This window comes from Bactrocera dorsalis, chromosome 5, assembly GCF_023373825.1.
Source record: "Bactrocera dorsalis isolate Fly_Bdor chromosome 5, ASM2337382v1, whole genome shotgun sequence".
NCBI lineage: Eukaryota > Metazoa > Arthropoda > Insecta > Diptera > Tephritidae > Bactrocera > Bactrocera dorsalis.
This window is the reverse complement of record NC_064307.1, coordinates 21766681-21784849: the sequence shown is the minus strand read 5'-3', so window position 1 is coordinate 21784849 and position 18169 is coordinate 21766681. Positions and strand designations below refer to the sequence as shown.

Here is an 18169-nt window from a genome sequence, read left to right as displayed (position 1 = left end):
CGCTCCACGGCTGCAGAAATTGAGAAAGTGATGCGAATATTTTTATTCGCCTTTTGTTGTTGTAATTTTGCGATATTTTTTTGTTGTTTTCTGAAGTGGCTGCATTTGAAAGTTTTCATTGTTTTTAAATTGTTAATGCCAGGCCGTCATCAGTTTGAACGCAAACATACTGTGTATGTATGTATGGTAAATGGCATATAGCTATATACTTATATACACTTACTTTTGATCAGTGACGTTTGAAAGGAAACTTAATAGTCGCATTTTATGTAGGTAATATATACATACATACTTACATACACACATATGGTACGTACCATATAGTTGGGTCATTGCACCCGGGGTCATTATGCAGGTGGTTAAGCGGTGAATAGATAATAAACATTTACGCCTTCTTTTTTCTTGTATTATTCGGTATTTTTTGGTGGTTTTTCCTCTAAGGTGCGGTTTTCGATTAAGCTATTATGTACATAATTGAATTGAAGAAAGTATGATCTATTCGGTAACGGAAAAAAATGGGAATATTTGTACACATGCATACTTACCTTAGATTTTCAAGTAACAAAGTACGTTATTGCTTATGCTAAGCCACGAACCGAAGTCGTGGAGTCACCACTGCTAGTTAGTGTAGAAGAAATATTGGTCATTGCCGGAAAAATTAAAAGCAGTTAAGCGCCTGGATTAGATGCCATACCAAAAAGAGTCTTAAAGGAAGCCGTGACTTTGAAACCAAAATTATTCGAAAAAATGTACAATGACAGTTTAAAAGAAGGAATAATTCAAGACCCTTGAAAGTCCAGAGATTGGTTCTACTCACTAAACCAAAAAGCCGCCAGAGAAACCTTCATCATATCGACCTTATTGACACAATTGAATATATATACACCATTGTAAGAAACTGCTTGGATCTAGCTATCCGGCGGATTATCAGAAAGACAATACGGCCTTATGAAAAAGAGGTGCACCATTGACGCACTAAACAATTTCGTTGACACTGCGAAATGCACAGTAAGTGGCAACCGATTGAAAGGCGGAACAAAAAAATATTACGCGTTGATTACCCCTGATGTGAAGAATGCCTTTAGTTCTTCAATGTGGGCAAACAAAATCAAAGCTCTGTATCTCTGTTTAATATTTATGAGCTATGGTATTTTGAAAACAGGCGACTATTATTCGATACTGATGAAGGCGCTAAGAGCTACTCTATTTCGGGTGGAGTACCAAAGGTCCGGTTCTAGGCCCCCTTTCTATGGAACTTAATATATGATTGGGGCTAAGGAGACACCAACCAAAGGCCGTTAATTTAATTGCATATGCAGACGAACTTATTGTGGAAGCAGTGGCTAAAGGCCTAGATGACCTCCAGAGCAAATGCATAGAGTGCATAAACAGTCTGCGCCAATGGTTCTCCTCAATGAGTTTAGAACTGGCTGAGCAAAAGGCAGAAGAAATCTTAGTCATAAGTACTAAATAAGTAGGAAAGTATATCTCTCACCATAGGGGAGTGTGATATTCACTCACAGCCACAACTAAAGTATCTTGAAGCAATAATAGACTCAAGGCTCAAATTGAAGGATCACATATCCTTATTCCAGACAAGTAAGCACAGTGCACAGGTTGTCGCCACTAAGAGTTATCAGTGCTTTCCGAACAATAGCAAGCGATGCCTTACTCAAAGGACGGTGGATCAACAGACTGATACCGAACATCCATTCGCGGATCGACAGACGACATGTGTACCTCGATTTCCATCTTACGCGTAAAAAAAAAACGAAACCAGGAACTTCTGAGTCACCATCGCTTGTCACCGTGGTTTGTCTTCATGGAATACAATTCGCTACTTGTTGATCAAAGCTGATTATTTCGGGGCGAATGCTTCCTTCAGACAGTCCAATTGTTGACAGTATAGGCCCGAATTTTATTATTAAACCCAAACTTTTAAACTTTAACGACCATTAAAACTGGCTTCGCAACGACTCATCGTGATTCGATTCACAAACTCGATCAAAGATTGATTGGTCTAGCCTTATTTTGGGAAAATATTCTGGACATATGATAGTATTAAAAAAATAAAACAAACGATTTTTAGAAATTCTAAAACCCACGTAAGCTCTTAACTCCGGTCGCACCCTTACATCAAGCTTCTTTTTGTATTCCACCTTATTTAAATGGTTACATACTGTTTTTCGTGCAATTTTCAGCCTGCCGGCTTGTGATTTTGACTCTAATAAAGAAAACCTGTAAACTAGTTTTCTTTGATAGTGTCTATATTTGACTCGTTTTCAAACAATACTGAGTCAAGCCATGTTAAAACTGTTTGAAAACTTTTCTGTTTGAACTAAATTGATAAGAAACGATGTTCTACGATATGAAAATTACATCAAAAATATTTAAAAATTTCAGAACTGAAATTATTTATTTGAAATGGTTGCCACATGTATAAAAAAATTGCTTATGTAGTACTGAAAATATAATCGAGTATAAATCTCAATATATATGACAGAGACCTGTAAGGTTTGTAAGGTTTAAAAAATAGCTAAAAATTATTTCGGGATCCCGAACGTAATCAAATCCTGAAATTTTGAGATTTATATTAGTAACAAAAATTCATAGTCTAAGAGTTGAAGTTTTTTTTAAAGTGTTGGAAGTTTTTTTAATGCTAAATTCTGTCTTTATAAAGTCATATTGTTTAAACCGAGAGCTACAAATTACTAAATCCAACTATTGAAAAGATAATGGATATATATTTCCTATTTTATACCTTTCAATTTCTACTCGGCTTAATAAAAATATTATTTTACAACGGTAAATAATAAAAAATGTAAAAATATGTTGATTATTATTATTCAACTTTCGCCTTATAGTTTTCGTAATAAAAAATATCGATAAATATTACTGTACATTTTTTAACCTCAGTAATAACTGTAATTGCGAAATTAAAAGATTAACATTTAAATTGAATTTTTGCAATGATTGGTAAATAAATAAATAAATATACATAAAAACACATTAATATGTATGTCCGCAAGTGAGTACAAACTGCGTAAATTCAAACAGTTAATCGCTTTTGCTTTTAATATTTTCAATTCAAAATTATTTTCGACTTAAGCCCCAGCTTGGTGGTATTTAAAGAGTTAATTTTTCAAATGCGCTCATATTTATACACTTATATTTCTGCATGCAGAATAAATAAATATGTAAATGTTCACTTAAATAAATGTATTTAAATATACATACATATGTATATATATATTAAAGAAAATATCACTTTACGAGTTAAATGTCGGTTGCGTACGCGTTAACGCCCTGCGGTCAGCTAAAGCGATGCTAATGAATTCGTGGCAGAAGCCACTGTGTCAGCGTCAATGATGTTTCATACATGTACTATATATAATTATATACATACATACGCACACGCGACATTTAATAATTTGCAGAATAAACTTTATTTATAATTCTCGCAAATGCACGTTTTTTTCGCTTACCATTTAATTGGCGACCGCAGCTTGAGGTCTCTCTGGGTGGGTGAAAATGAGCGTTCTTTAGACCATTACGCAATGACGCAATTTTATGGCATAAAGCAGTTGCATAAATTTCAAAAAATGCAGTTTCGTAAGAAGTTTGCCGTTACATAAGCGGACCTGAGCAGGTCGTAGGCGAAAGATTGGAAGTCATTGGAATAATAGACCATGTTGGAATCCTACACCGTGTTTGTATCAATTGTTTTTGTTGGTCGAGATATGTACATTGTGTCAAAAAGTACCCGGAAATTGTAAATAATATGCAAAATAAATAATTATTCAATTATTTTAACAGTCCTCGAAACACTTTTCACAAGCACTTTTTGGGATGGCCTTCAGCTCCTTCAGCGAATTTGGTTTTAACTCTTCGATAAAGTGAAAACGGGTTCCATTCCGATGATTGTTGACTTGTTTGCATGTCAAACTCATAAATCCATGTCTCAACGGCAGTTATGATACTCTCTATATGAATCCACAGTGAAACCTTTGATGCAAAAGTGTTTTCTGTAAAACATGTTTTTCTTGATGTCCTACCTCGAAACCCAAGAAATTACCAGAATAAGTGCTCACTGTCAACCAGTTTTGTCTGAGGAATCTGTACATCCGTCTTTTATACATTGAATAGTGATAAAGGTAGTTCTTGATGCCCATGGTAAAGAATGCTGAACAAGAGATATGGAAATCAAGAAATAATTAAGACGAAATTGGCCCACTATTAGTAATAAAAACGTGTAGGACCAAGCTCAAGAAACTGTTAGGTTCTCTGCTTTATTTTGTAGAAGGCTCTATAAAAGTTTTGAGAATATCTTAGTTCAACTTGTTTCCTCGTTATTTGTAACTTTGTTCAACTATGAATCTACTGCAGTTCAGTTTATTTTATCGAGAGCGAATGCAAATTTATTATCGATTATTTTCTATGAAAGGTTAGGTTTAGTATACTGGATGACTGTCAAGCCATACATAGACCTACTAAATCCAGAGGGAAATTCAGTTTGAGTTGAGGTGAAGTATTCATCATACAGGACGTCTACGCTTTTTGCAAACTTTAAGTGCGATTTGATATCTAATTTTTAAAATTTCGTTTAGTCCCCTGAACTGTGAAGCTACTAGATATCTTAGTCGAGTCCTAGTGTATCAGCGTCCTTTCATGTATACATCCGGGTACTTTCCGCATATATTGTCATTACTTATGCCTATCGGGTTTTCATGTGATTCATTAGGTCAACAACCGTCCTGCAGTCCTTTCGAGATAGTGTGAGTAAAATGCATGTGTGTTTTTATCTGGGCTCTTATACATAATCTTTGTGATCCTGGATGCTTTAATGCGTTTCATCTCGCTTCCCAAAAAGATAAAATATTTTTTACAGGTCAGTCATTTGTAGTAGGTTTAAACTATATTACTAAAACACTGTACATTTAGCAGAATAGATTATGTTAGGTCATAGGACTGATCCTTGCACCAAAGGTAACAGAGAATCTCATTTGGACAGATCCCAAAGGTGGTTCCCAAAACTCTTAGATATGATTGCCAGAGCCGTTTAAATCAACGAAGTGTTTCGAGTTTACCACAAATTTTCGTGAAACGGCTAATGTTAATTCCAGCAAATTCGCCAGGTTCACCGAAAGTGTGTCCACCAAGATGATTCAACCTCTGTCTTGCAAAAGCCGGACAGTTGAGATGATTCCACCTCACCTTCTACCATTGGGCTTTGGCGATTTACGTTCGTCAAGTTGTGTACCTCACGGTTTGTAAGCCTATTAGAGAGTGTTCAGTGCGAACGCTTACTATTATGGCGAGATGAGTCTTGCTAAGAACAAGTAACACAGAGGACTGTTACGTCTTACTTTGGGGCAGAAAAATCTTCGAGAAAAGTATACTTAAGCACGCTACTATAACCTGATCCCGAACTGGATCACATGAAAATATTTCATTGGACTAACTCGAATAATACAAAACATTCAATGAAAAATATTACTATGCCTTATTTTATCAATCGGAACATGAGTTAGACAGTCAGGTCAAAGATTTTTCAGCCAATATGGTTAAGAAGAAAGACATATCTGTGAGTTTGAAGAAGGTATCTCGAAAAAGTACTGAATAAAAAATTTCGTTCGCATTTCCAGAGTCATATGAGTATATCCATTTAGTTAAGTGCTTCATGTTATTTAGAGCAAAGCGATATGAAGCTAATTTTCTTTAAAAAATATAGGTATGGACCTTATAAGGTTTTTCAGTTTTCTGACCTGTCTTTCAAGGCAAGAGAGCATCTATGACCAACTAGTCTCCAACTAAACTTCAAAACGATCAATGTCGACAAGTGCTCTCGTTGTTTAATCATACAAAAATTAGGCGTTATAGAAAGTTCTCTCGAGGGTAAATAGTATTTTACCACATATGCCCTCAGCTATATGCATGTAAAGCAAAAAGCAAAATTTATAAGCTATATTAAAGTATTCCGCATTGCCACTGCGCCTTTGGGTCAATTGCAGCTGCTCCCAGCTAACTTACACCACTTGCATGCAATTTCTCTCTATTCCCTGATAGACTGTCCGCACCACTGACAAACTAACCGACATTATCTATTGTCATTCAATTAAGTTGACATTTATGTGCAAATACACACATCTATGCACTTTGTACACATACATACATATGCATTTGCTCTTACCGCTGACTCTAATTCTAGGAGATTACCAGAGTTGTCTGGTTAATCGTTGGGCCACCGCTTGGTCGCTTGCCATAAGCCAAGCCAATGAACACATGATGTGGAGCCCATATTAATGCAAATGAATAACACTATTCGCACCTACACACACATGCATAAACAACACATAGAAGAAGAACATATACATATGTACATATGTATACCCATATTCTTATATTAGTATAGTTAGGCTCTACCAAGTGGAGTATGATTGCGGGCGTGTGGGAGTAGACTGAATTGTCTCCGTGGCCTAAATGCTGCCTAATGTCTGTCCGTCTGTCGAAGGTATTTTCTCTTGTTGTTGTTGTCGCTGTTATTGTTGTTATTGACTAAGTGCAAATACGCTTGGAATGCTAGTTTGGAATTTTATTGCTAATTTGCTGACAACAATTGCTGAAGTTGAAAGCTGCTTCCAACGAGCTAGAACTCGTGTTCTACATATCAACCTATCTATGTGTGTGTGCGGAGAACAGTAAATGACAATATGTCGTTGAAAAGCCAAAAGTCAAAGTACAATTGACTGTTCATCTTCCGTACAAGACGAAACTAACGCTGAGTGGACAGTTGTTATTGACTGACTAATTAATAGATTATGTTCCTCTTTTAGTGGCTCATAAAATTTAATATTTAGTTGAAGGTCTTTTATTTCTTCTTTCATTCTTATTCATTATTTACTAATAGAAACATTTGCAAGTTTAATTTTGGGATTTCTTTTGGATTGTGTTATTTAATATTTTTGAAAATCGCAATTTGGAAAAGATAACATAAAGCATTTTTAATGTCATATTGGTAATACTACAAAACATGGTTAAGCATTTTTTTTTTTACAAAAAGTAAGTAGAAAGCCGTTGTAAGATATTTTTGTTACAATCTGACCATATTGGAACTGCATAATTGTGTTTGCTGGAAATTAAAATAGAAATTATTTATTTCAGAAATTTTTTTGAAACCAATCATTCCCTGAATTACACAATTCCACACCAATTTAAAGGGCTATACCAGTGTAACCCATGAAAAATTAGGCGATTTTCGTGAATTTTTTTAAAAGAAAGTACTCCGTAGAATGTTTCGAAGTTCTTTGGACATAATAAGGTACATTTTCAGCTATATTTTAAGATATTTTTTTTACAAAAATATTTAAAAAAATAAAGGAGTTATGTTTTGTCTTCGGAGGTGCCAAAGTTCCCCAACTGCTGATATGATTCCGGCCGAATGAGTTGCTGAAACAAAAGAATTCAAAAAGGTTATTAAATTTGAAAGTATTTCCTATACAATGACCTACGATTTTTGAAAAATATAAAAAATTAACAAAATAGCGTAGTTCTGAAAAAGTGTCGTTTTTTTAGGTAAAAAAATTATCGCTTTTTTAATGCCAAATTGACAAATTCAAGAATACTCAGTTTCAATTTGAAGTTGATCGGCCAATTTCTCGTTGAGTTATGATGTCAGCAATTTTGAAAAATATCGTTTCGAAAAAAAGCGTTTAAGATTTCATTTAACCGATTCATAACTGGTCGCTCGTTAGAACGCGGCCATTCAAAAACTATTCCAGATACAACCTTGCAGAATTCACAGGATATGTTTGATAATATAAAAAATATCAAAAAAACAAAAAAAAATCGATTTTTTGAAAGTGTCAAACCGTAATAGCCCCTTAAAGGGTTACATGGGTTTCCTGTAGCTCAAAGACCTGTGTAAAGTTTCATGAAGATCGTTTGAGTAACTCTCGAGAAATCTTGCCAATCGACTTCAAGAACGCAGTTTCGAGAAAAACGCGTTTAAAGACGGCGTACTTGGCCTAGCTAATGTAAGACAGTATTCTAAAGGTGTTGTAGAGTTTAATGAAAGAATGAAAAACACGATTATTTTAAACCCATAAACCCATAAACCCATGTAACCCCTAAAGAACACTGTCGAATGTCTAACAACAAGTCGAATACCACAGTACTACAGAGAGGAATAGGTGGGTCACAAAAATGCACCACTTTATACTCTGATAATTTTAATTTATTTTTTTTGCTTTATATTGAAAAAAAATTCTTATTATACTGTCTGAAACAAAAATATCTCGCCTCTTAATATTATAGGAAACTGCTATGTTACACATTTTTGTTTATTCAAAAAATTTTTTCAGGGTGTGTTTTCCAAGTTACGGCCCTAAATATCTGTGGCTAACTTGTTGAAGCTCTTAAAATCATCGTCGTCATTCAAACTGCTATTTGAAAAGTTGATTTCGAAGATTTTTTCAGTAGCCAACATTTTGCAACAAAATAACAAGAGACAATAATTTAAGCCACCAATTCTTAAATAAAAGTAAAAAACAACTACAAAATATCAAACCATATGTATTTCTGATTGTTAATAGTCGTGTATGTATATTAAATTTTCTTTAAATTTCCGGTTAAAATATGATATAAATAGCTAATCAGATTTGATATTTCAGAGTCTATTCAATTTTAATGCAAGTTATAATAAATTAGCTGCCAATTTTATACTATTTTGCTGCCTTTATTTAATACCTTTTCACAATCGTCTAGCAAACTAATGAAAAATGATAATTTACTGAAAGCAATAGTTGTTAAACTGGATTTTGAATTTGTTACGCTACATTTTTGCACACACATACTTAAATATACATATATTTGTACATACATAAACACATGCGTACCGCTAAATCGCTGTGGCAACTGGACAATTTCGACAAAAACTTTTGTGTCCAGCGCAGTTTGTAGTCAAAAAACTTGTTGGCCGATATACGAGCAATTTGATAATAAGTTGAGCATATTTACATAGTTGTATATGTATATGCATATATGTATATGTAAATGCAAAGATCAACTTGAGTAAAAATAAATAATTTCAAGACTTTTATTTATAGTTAAACGTATTTATTCAATAAGCAAATCTAAGTTTAGCTTAAACTTATGGTAAAGTGGAGAATATAAAAAGGAAAAGTGAGGAAAAAATGTTAAATGACGCGGATAAAATTTAAACCTTAATAAAAAGGTAAAATATTTGTATATATTATATATCTCTTAAAGCACACTGTTATAAATAAAGCGTGATCCAATTCAAGGATCCCAACCTTTTTAAAGAATAAACACAGAAACTTCAAATTTGATAGGGATTATTTATTATCATTCGAAAGAACATTACTTGGCATTTATTCTTTGAAGATTATCTTTTTAAAATGTTGTTCGCGGTTACGTCTCAGATGGTCCATCTGTTGAGATGATGACGACTCGTTCGAGCATTTCGACTGGTAACTGGGGAATGACAAGCGTGATATTTTACTTCAAGGCCTGAATGGAAGCGGGTTTGTCCGCATAGACTTTAGACTTTACGTATCCCCACAGGGAAAAGTCTAATGGTGTGATATCACACGATCTTGGTTGCTCATCAACCGGCCCAAAATGTGAAATGGCAGCTCTTGAATCTCTTCAGATTGCTCTTCGTCTCAAACGCGGCAATTTTGTTGGCTTACATACTCATTAAACCAAAAATGGGGCTCATCACTGAACCAAACTTGGCTCGAAAACGTCGGATCTTCTTGGAACTTTTCAAGAGACCATAGAGCGAAGCGAAGCGAGCAGCTTCAGTTCTTGCACAAGCTGTATATTGGACGGTTTCAATTTAAGATCTGGACGTAAAACGCCAGGTCGACCGTCAGTCGGAGTTGCTGCGAACGGCATCGAACCAACTCCACACGGTCTTCGTGTACACTTCCAGCTACGGCTGCTACATATATTTTCGTCGAATATCATGGGTGATGATGTTTCCAGTAGTACACTCAGTAGGCCAATTATGTTGACCATAAGTTGAGCGAAACGAGAGAAGCACATTCCTTACCGAACGTGATTTTTCGTAATACAAATCTCACTTGAATAAAATTAAGCGAAGCTGCATGCGACGGTTCGAAAATTCAGATCATTTAAAGATCCCAATCGCAAGCGTCGTTTTCTCCCTTGAAACGCTCCATTTCGGTTCGGTTTTGAGCGAAATTATTTTTAGTTCATTGCGTTTTAGTCAATTTTCTTTGAACTCGATAGAATAGTTGCGTTTACACTGTAGTTTTTCAACACTTCGCTTGTCAATGCACCTAATAAGGAATTAGCCATATAATTCTTACATTTGATTACCAATTATCTGCTACATTTGTATAGTCACTCATTCACTTTCCTAATAAAATAATTGCACACTATTGCAACAGTAGCAATTATTTGAGTGAATTGCGCGAATTAATAGTTTCAGTTCGACTAATCTGTTCGAGTGCTATTTATTGCAAAGGTGACCACTAAGGAATTTCAACGCGACAGTAATACAATTTCAATATAAATTAATGGAAAAAAAATAAAAATTAAAAAAGCTTAAAATCTTAGTATGTAACCAAACTTGCTTTCAGGCACGTTCTATAATTTGCATATCCGATTGCTGATAGTCGCCATATACTCGTACGAAGATGTGAGTGAAAGATAGCGCGGAAATTAAGTGATTTTATATACATATATGGTATGTATGTATGCATACATGCAAACATATCTACAAAAATATATAATTTTAATTGCGACCTTATGTGAATTTAAGCTGCACATACATTAGACTGGGTCGATATTTTTTTCTTTTAAATCACGTAGGCGGGAAATGTTCGACTCGTCATTCTAAGCAACTTTACCTAAGACTATGTGTCTAAAACCGGTTTCGAGCCAGCAAATTCTTAAGGGTTACATGGGCTTACGGGTTTCAAAAAATGCTACAACACCTCTAGAATATTGTCCTACATTTTCACGCTGATCCGAGTAATAGTTTCGGAGATACAGCCGAACTTGAGAACTTATGCGCTCGTGCCTAGCCGTGCCGTCTTTAGACTAGTCTCTTAGTCAGAGTTTAGGAATGATCTGTAGAACATTTCCGCATTTTCCTCTTTTTTTGGGGCTCTGCGAATCGACTCGCTCTAATATGCATTTATATATTTTCAATGAGTATATCTATGTATATTTACTTCTAGATACAGATGTGCATTCCCACCAGCTGCAGATATACATATGTACATATATAATATGTATATTTGTAAGAAGGTCAAGTTTATAGTAGCACAGAAATTGGAAATAAATCATCCAGCATCGATGAAAATTAAAGTGAACAAATTAATAAGAATAAATGATTTATACACAGATGTGAGTGTGTGAGTATATATATAGATATATTCATATGTATATAAATATATCTGTATGTGGTATAGAGCATTTTACAAACAAGTTTATTTAACAATAAAAAGGGCGTAACATTAATAAATAATCATCACTGCGACTTGTACAGTGTGTCACACAAATATGGTAACCAAACAAGTTAATTGTGACTAAACAGTGGGTATGATTTATTTCATATTTGTTATTGAATAATGCGAGCGTGTATTTTTAAAATTATAAATTTTGAATGCACATATTTTTTAAATAAATTTTCGAAATTTATTTGAATTTTGAATTAGTAGAATTCATAAATAGTTTTTTAGGAATATCCAATCACGATAGCAAAATTACCCAAACAATTGCAGTATATGTATATATGTATGCTGTATTTCACATATTTTCAGACTTTCATATATACATATGCACATATATTTTCACATTTATAAATATTACGTGGGCATTTTGGAATTTGTATGGCGTATAAAAATCAAATTAAGCTTGACAATTGAATATGTATGTATATAAAAACACGAGTGTGAGTTTAGAAAAGTACTGCTTTCATAGAAATGTCGTGAGTGTTAGGATTGTTTTTACTACATTAGACGTATATATCTACATACATACTTATATACTATATATTAATTACTTGTTGATGAGTAGTACTAGGTAGTACTAGGTATACAAATAAATCTTGTCACACTTTTTATTCAAATCAATTCACATGCTGATCAATCAGTAAAAATAAAGAATATGAAATTTAATAAGAAATCGTCATCGACCTCAGAATCGGGTTCGCCATCTCCTGATGTTATGTCTTCACTGGCATTCAGCAGGCTGGAAAAGTTCTCCTCCATAATTTTAGTATGTTCTGGGCATGGGTTAGGGTGGTTCTACAAAAGTACATATGCTCCGGTCTTGAAACCTTCTGTTAATCGCCGCATCTTTTAGTAGAATTTTCGAGCATTAACCCTATCAGACAGCTTGTCAAGCTCTTCATACTTTGTCTGCAAATGCGTCTAGCTTCCCTCTTCAGCTCTATCCCATCGCGTAGGTGTTGTGGTCGATTGTAACGTTGCAAGGTAGGTAGTCTGTTTGTTTTCTCTCCGCTGCGACACAGCACTCCTCGTCGTACCAGCTGTTCTTTTGCCTTTTCCCGAAAACCAATGATTTCATTTGCAGTCGTACGTGAGGAGTTTGAAATGCCGTTCCACAGTTCTTTCGTACCGAGTTGTTGACGAGTGCTCTCAAAGAGCAGGAATGCAAGCCGAGTAGAAAATCGTTCGGCTGTCTGTTGTATCTGCAGCTTCTCGACGCCGAACCTTCCTTGTGTTTGTTGACGTGCGTTTGCTGTACAGCGGCGAGGGGTATCTTAGCTGCAACAAGATAGTGGTCCGAGTCGATGTTAGGAACTCGGAGCTCACGCACGTCTAAAACACTGGAGACGTGTTTTCCGTCTATCACAACATGATCGATCTGGTTGGAGGCTTATCGGTCCGGAAACAGCCAGGTAGCTTGATCAATTTTCTTATTTCCATATTTCGGGCCGCGGCAATATCGATCAGCCTCAACCCATTTGGGATTGTTTCCTCATAGAGGCTGAATTTCTCGATCGTTGTGCAAAAAATACCTTTCTTGCCAGCAATGACTCATTTGTATTAAAGTTTAAATTTGCACAATTATTATTTTCGTGTTGAAAAAAGTTGTATAATATTTATTGAAGGGAAGCAAAGTTGTATATTTTAGGTAACTCAAATTTAGCACTCAATTAACAAACCTCAACAAACCTCGAAAAATTGTTAGGCAGAAATCAAATTCAAATTGAAAGAGAGATTATCTCAAGACCTGCTAGTTAAATCAATATAAAACTAGAAATTGTGAACTGAATACGGTCTGTATACTGCTGATACAAGTTTACAACTAGAACTCCTCATAAAAACTCGTTAAAAATACCAGATTTATATCATTTTGTAGACACACTTATTTTTCTAATGTGTACATGTATGTCTGTATGTAGGTTGGTTCCCATGAAATTTGTCTAGTTTTTTATACCTAGCCGAGTCATTCAACTTTCAGACAACTAAACTTAAACTTAAAACTACTTATAATTACTTACGAACTTTGAGTTGGTGATAAATTATGTGAAAAGCAACTTTTTTATCTCCAAGAATTGTTTAAAATTATTTGCTCAAAGTCTAACTTTCGTTCAACATGCACGCTTTTTGCACATTTTTGATTTTTTTTTATATCATAGTATGTTTGAATTAAATCATGATCACTGAATTCAGATCAGCAGAGCTCAGAGTAATTAAGGTTTGATTGTCATAAGTTCTTGTATCAAAACTGTTTTATTTGACAAGGTATATTCACAAAATTTGGTATATATTATAGTCCAAGCCAGTGTTTTAATCTCCGAACAATTTGTCGAGAGCGGTCTACTATAACAAATAGCTGCCATACAAACCGACCGACCAGGTCAAGTCCAGGTATGGAAAGCTTTTTTATTTGACAAGTCAGCTTCATGAAATTTGGCACAGATTATTATCTGAGACAGTGTTACAATTTTCGAACGTATTGTTCAGATCGGACCAATATAACATATAGCTTCTATACAAATTGGATGATGATAATTAAGATAAAGATCTATTTATACCCCTATTAGCTATAAAAAATATAAAAAAAATCCACCTGTTAGGAGTATTATAGCTTCAAAACAGTCGAAATTAACGTTTTTTTCTTGTTTGCATTAAAATCAAAATAAAAGATTATACCTGTAAAAAATACTTCTTGCTTTATATAATAAATATAACAATACTAGTACAAAATAGTACTTAATTAGTAACATTAATTGAGTGAGTACACACTTTAGATACTTATATACATATGTATGTACATATAAATCTACCAACAAACAGCTCTGTGCGTACATTTAGACTTCCGTACGACTCCATTATTATACCTTAGCGCACATACATACATATATTATATTTTCCCTTCTTTCATATTAGTAATAAGTCTGCTTGTGCTCGGGTGGCGCTAATACCTATTCTAAAGGCCTTTTGAAGTCCACTTAACCCACCACATACTTAACTCTTTGCTTTTGTAAGTTTGCTTGTGTTGCAAGCATTAGTCCGGTCTGCTTTTTGCTTTTCAAATGTGTTTCTGAGCTGCTGCGGAACTCTTAATTTGTCAGCTGGCTACTTTTATAGCATAATTACACACACATACAAACAGATATTTGTAAAATAGCGGTGCTAAGTAGGTGTTGCAGGTTATTAGCGTAACACTCATTCCGCTAATTGAAAAGACAAACTGCAAGCAAAGTGGCAGACAGAACCAAGTGGTCAGCGCTTTTTACATACATATGTATGTACATACATTAATATTTAATTACATAAGCATGTACTTACTAGCGTAGGCACTTTAACTGCTCTGTAGCCGGCCGTAAGTCTAAGTGCTATAAGAAATGTATGATTAAATAAGTTCAAATGTATGTAAGTGTGCATTTTTATTAGGGTGGTTGCGTTGGTAAAAAAAACTGTTGAAAATAAAAAAAAAGATAATAACGTAAGAATATTTGTTGCTGATTTTTTTAATAATATATTTTCTTAAATAAAGATTCCATTTTTCATAAAAAATAAAAATTTTCGCAAAAATTTTATTTTTTTCGTAAAATATTTGACAAATAAACTTTTTCGAAAAATAATGCTGTTTTTTGCTACAAAAATATTTATATCCGAATATAACTGTTTTTCTTTATCTAGTACAAGGTGTAAAAGCTAGTAAAATCATAACGGTACCTTGCGTAAATTGTCGGAAAAAATAAACTTCAAGAAAGTTTGCTTAACCCAAAAATCATAACGCATCAAAATTTTCTTTACTTATCCATTATCATCATTATCGTGATTAAAGTTCTTGCCACCTAATCATGTTGCTTATCCATTATTATCATAATCATCATCATAATGATTATCTTCATCAACATTGTCATCAATATAATTTTCGTTATCATCTTCATTTTCATTATCAACGTAATTATCATTACCTTCATAATCATCATTATAATCATCATCATTACATAAAAATCATTTTGATTCCTTTATCATTCATAATTATCAGCATAATTATAAACATCAATACCATTATGACTTATTCATCATCACCAACGTGATTAATAATAATTATTATTATCATTTCATTATTATAATAATCATCATCAATATATCTTTATCTTTATCTTCATCGTTATCATTATCTTTATCCTTATCCGTATCTTTATCTTTCATCATAATCACCATCATCAAAATTTTCATCATCATCAACAAAATTATTATCACTGTTATGATTATCATCATCACCACCCGCTCGTCTCCCTTTTCATAATCACCCACCTTAATTTGCTGTCTTATTTTACCGTCCCACCCTGTAACAGTCTACATTTTCAATTCTAAAAAAAAAAACGATTACCCTAATGTGTACATTTAATTCGCACTCTTCATTTAAGAACAGTTAAACATGTATTTAACACATTAAAATTTCATATATTCATATACATACATATGTATGTACACTGTAACGCTGTACTAAGCAAAACTGCGCATCTCAGCAAGGCAAGAGCTCCCCAGACACCCATTTAAATATTTTCGCTGGCCATTCTCCACATATGGCATGGCCTAGTGACTTTTGTTTATTCAACTATTTTCGCTTCTCCAACTTTGTTTTATTTTTATTTTGCATTTTTAATTTTTCTTTGCATAACTTTCAAGTCATCTTTCTTTTGTTGATTAACCCTCCTCGTTTTAGTTTGTGTTACGTTATTTAGTTTTTATTCAGCTCATGCCTATTATGTAATGAGTCTGCTATGTTGACATTGAATTTCATTAAATGTGTATCAAAAAGCGTTGCCAACCGAGAGAAGAGGAACGACCTTTAAATAGCTAACAAATGCAGCTGGTGGCCATGGGTGGATATATGTATATATTTGTTTATATAAAATATTTATTGAAGCATTTTTTATGCATATACATAGACTCTATATAAAGTTGTTTAAGAAATAAAGAAGACATACATTAGGTAGATTTTAATTTTATCCTAATTATTAACTTTTCTATAATAGATTTTATATTAATATTTGCCGAAAAAATTTTACACGAACAGGAAGACTTTACCGGGCTTTGCTTTAGTTCACCGGGCTTGTATTGCTATGTACATATGTAAGTAGGAGTCGTAGTTCAAATTGGTCATATCGTAAAAAGTGAGGTTGATATCTGCTTCTTCGCATATACATATGTATATGTATGTATGTATGTATTTGTTTAAGATAACATTTTTCACCTGCTATACTTCGAAATCTCAGAGAAATTGAGAATTCCTTAGAGTTTCTACTAGTAGATGGTTCATGCATATTGATTTTGCTTTTGCCAAATTGAGATCTAACGCTACCAGTTGAAATTTCAGAATTTTTTCCGGTCGAGACATACCCGGTACTATCGATGGTTAGATCGTGACGACCAAACGTTCAATATTATTAAATCAAAATTTTTACGCCAAATTATTTTCTACGTTTGATTAGGCTAAATAATTCGATTTCTAGTGTGTCCTTCCTTTGAGATCCGATTTACAGGCATTGAGGTATTCTAGTTAGATTGCAAACCATTTTATTAGCTTGAACATTGAACATTTCTGCATTAGTCGAAAAATGAAAACATATGAAATAGTTATAACAAACTTAGTGATCTTAGTGATGTAGATAAAAATCGAGCATTATTGGCTAAAATTTGCACGTGGATTTTCCGACTTGAGAATCGAGTTTTCATAATAAGTTAACTCAGACAGCACTTATTGAGACAGTTTTTCTTAAAAGATTACATATTTCATTGGACAATATCGTATATACCGCGAATATGAGCCAAATCGTGCCCTAAATATGGTTCTGGGTACAAAATATTATTTATTCCAAAGGTAATAAGTCCTCAGGGGGTGGTTTAAAGCTTTTCCAATTCATATCTGTTTTGCATTGCTATACTCACCTATTTGATTACATACGAATAGTTACCGCAGCCACGTTATCTAATTAGTAGTGAATAAACCAGGCTTATTAAAATTCCGAAATTATTTATATTTAATACCTAAATTTGCACGTGTATTTGCATAACCTATTTTCACACCATATTGTAACAGAGATATAAAATAATGTATATACCTTTTAATAAGTATAAAATAACATACAATATATATTTTTTTAATTTCCAGAAAATTAACATATACTTCTTTAATCGGCCAGAGCTGCTGCTACAGAACATATAATAATTCAATTAATATTTGAAGTGAAAATTGTAAGTACAAAAATTGATTTTAATCGAGAACTTACATATATCAATTAATAAGCCGAATTTAGTAAAAAGTTGTTGAGTTATTATAACTCTTGACGTTTTGTGCACATAACGGTTGTTTGTAAAATCTAAACCTTGTTGAGTATGTTTACTATTAGGGTCGGTAAATGAAGACAAAGGTTTCTTCTTTGCTTCCTGCTCTGAAATATTGCTTGTTCTCCAGTATGAGCTCTTTGTTGTAAGAAAGGCCCTCCGCCTACTGATTTTCTATTTTTTTCTTATTATCAGATAGAAAAACGCATATATCGCTTCCAACTACTAGAAGACATATGTATTTCGTTTCATAGATTTAGTAAAAAATTTATTGCTCTACAAAATGGTTTCATACGGTTTTTTCGTAAAACGAACCATTTAAAAGGTTGTAACGG

At 33.6% G+C, this 18169-nt stretch overlaps 2 protein-coding genes across 3 annotated transcripts in view; both read left to right on the top strand.

The window, feature by feature from the left end:
• LOC105230077 (TOM1-like protein 2) overlaps positions 1-18169 on the top strand; it is a 245553-nt gene that overhangs the window by 63977 nt on the left and 163407 nt on the right. The gene's annotated exons all lie outside the window — the stretch shown is intronic.
• The window catches only part of LOC105230082 (CD82 antigen), a 101368-nt gene that overhangs the window by 14877 nt on the left and 68322 nt on the right, over positions 1-18169 (top strand). The window contains exon 2 of one of the 2 annotated variants that reach the window (XM_049457615.1): positions 17662-17744. The exons of the other annotated variant lie outside the window; for it this stretch is intronic. The gene's annotated coding sequence lies outside the window, so the exon portion shown is untranslated. The remainder of the gene's footprint in view (positions 1-17661; positions 17745-18169) is intronic. 2 annotated transcript variants of the gene reach the window in all.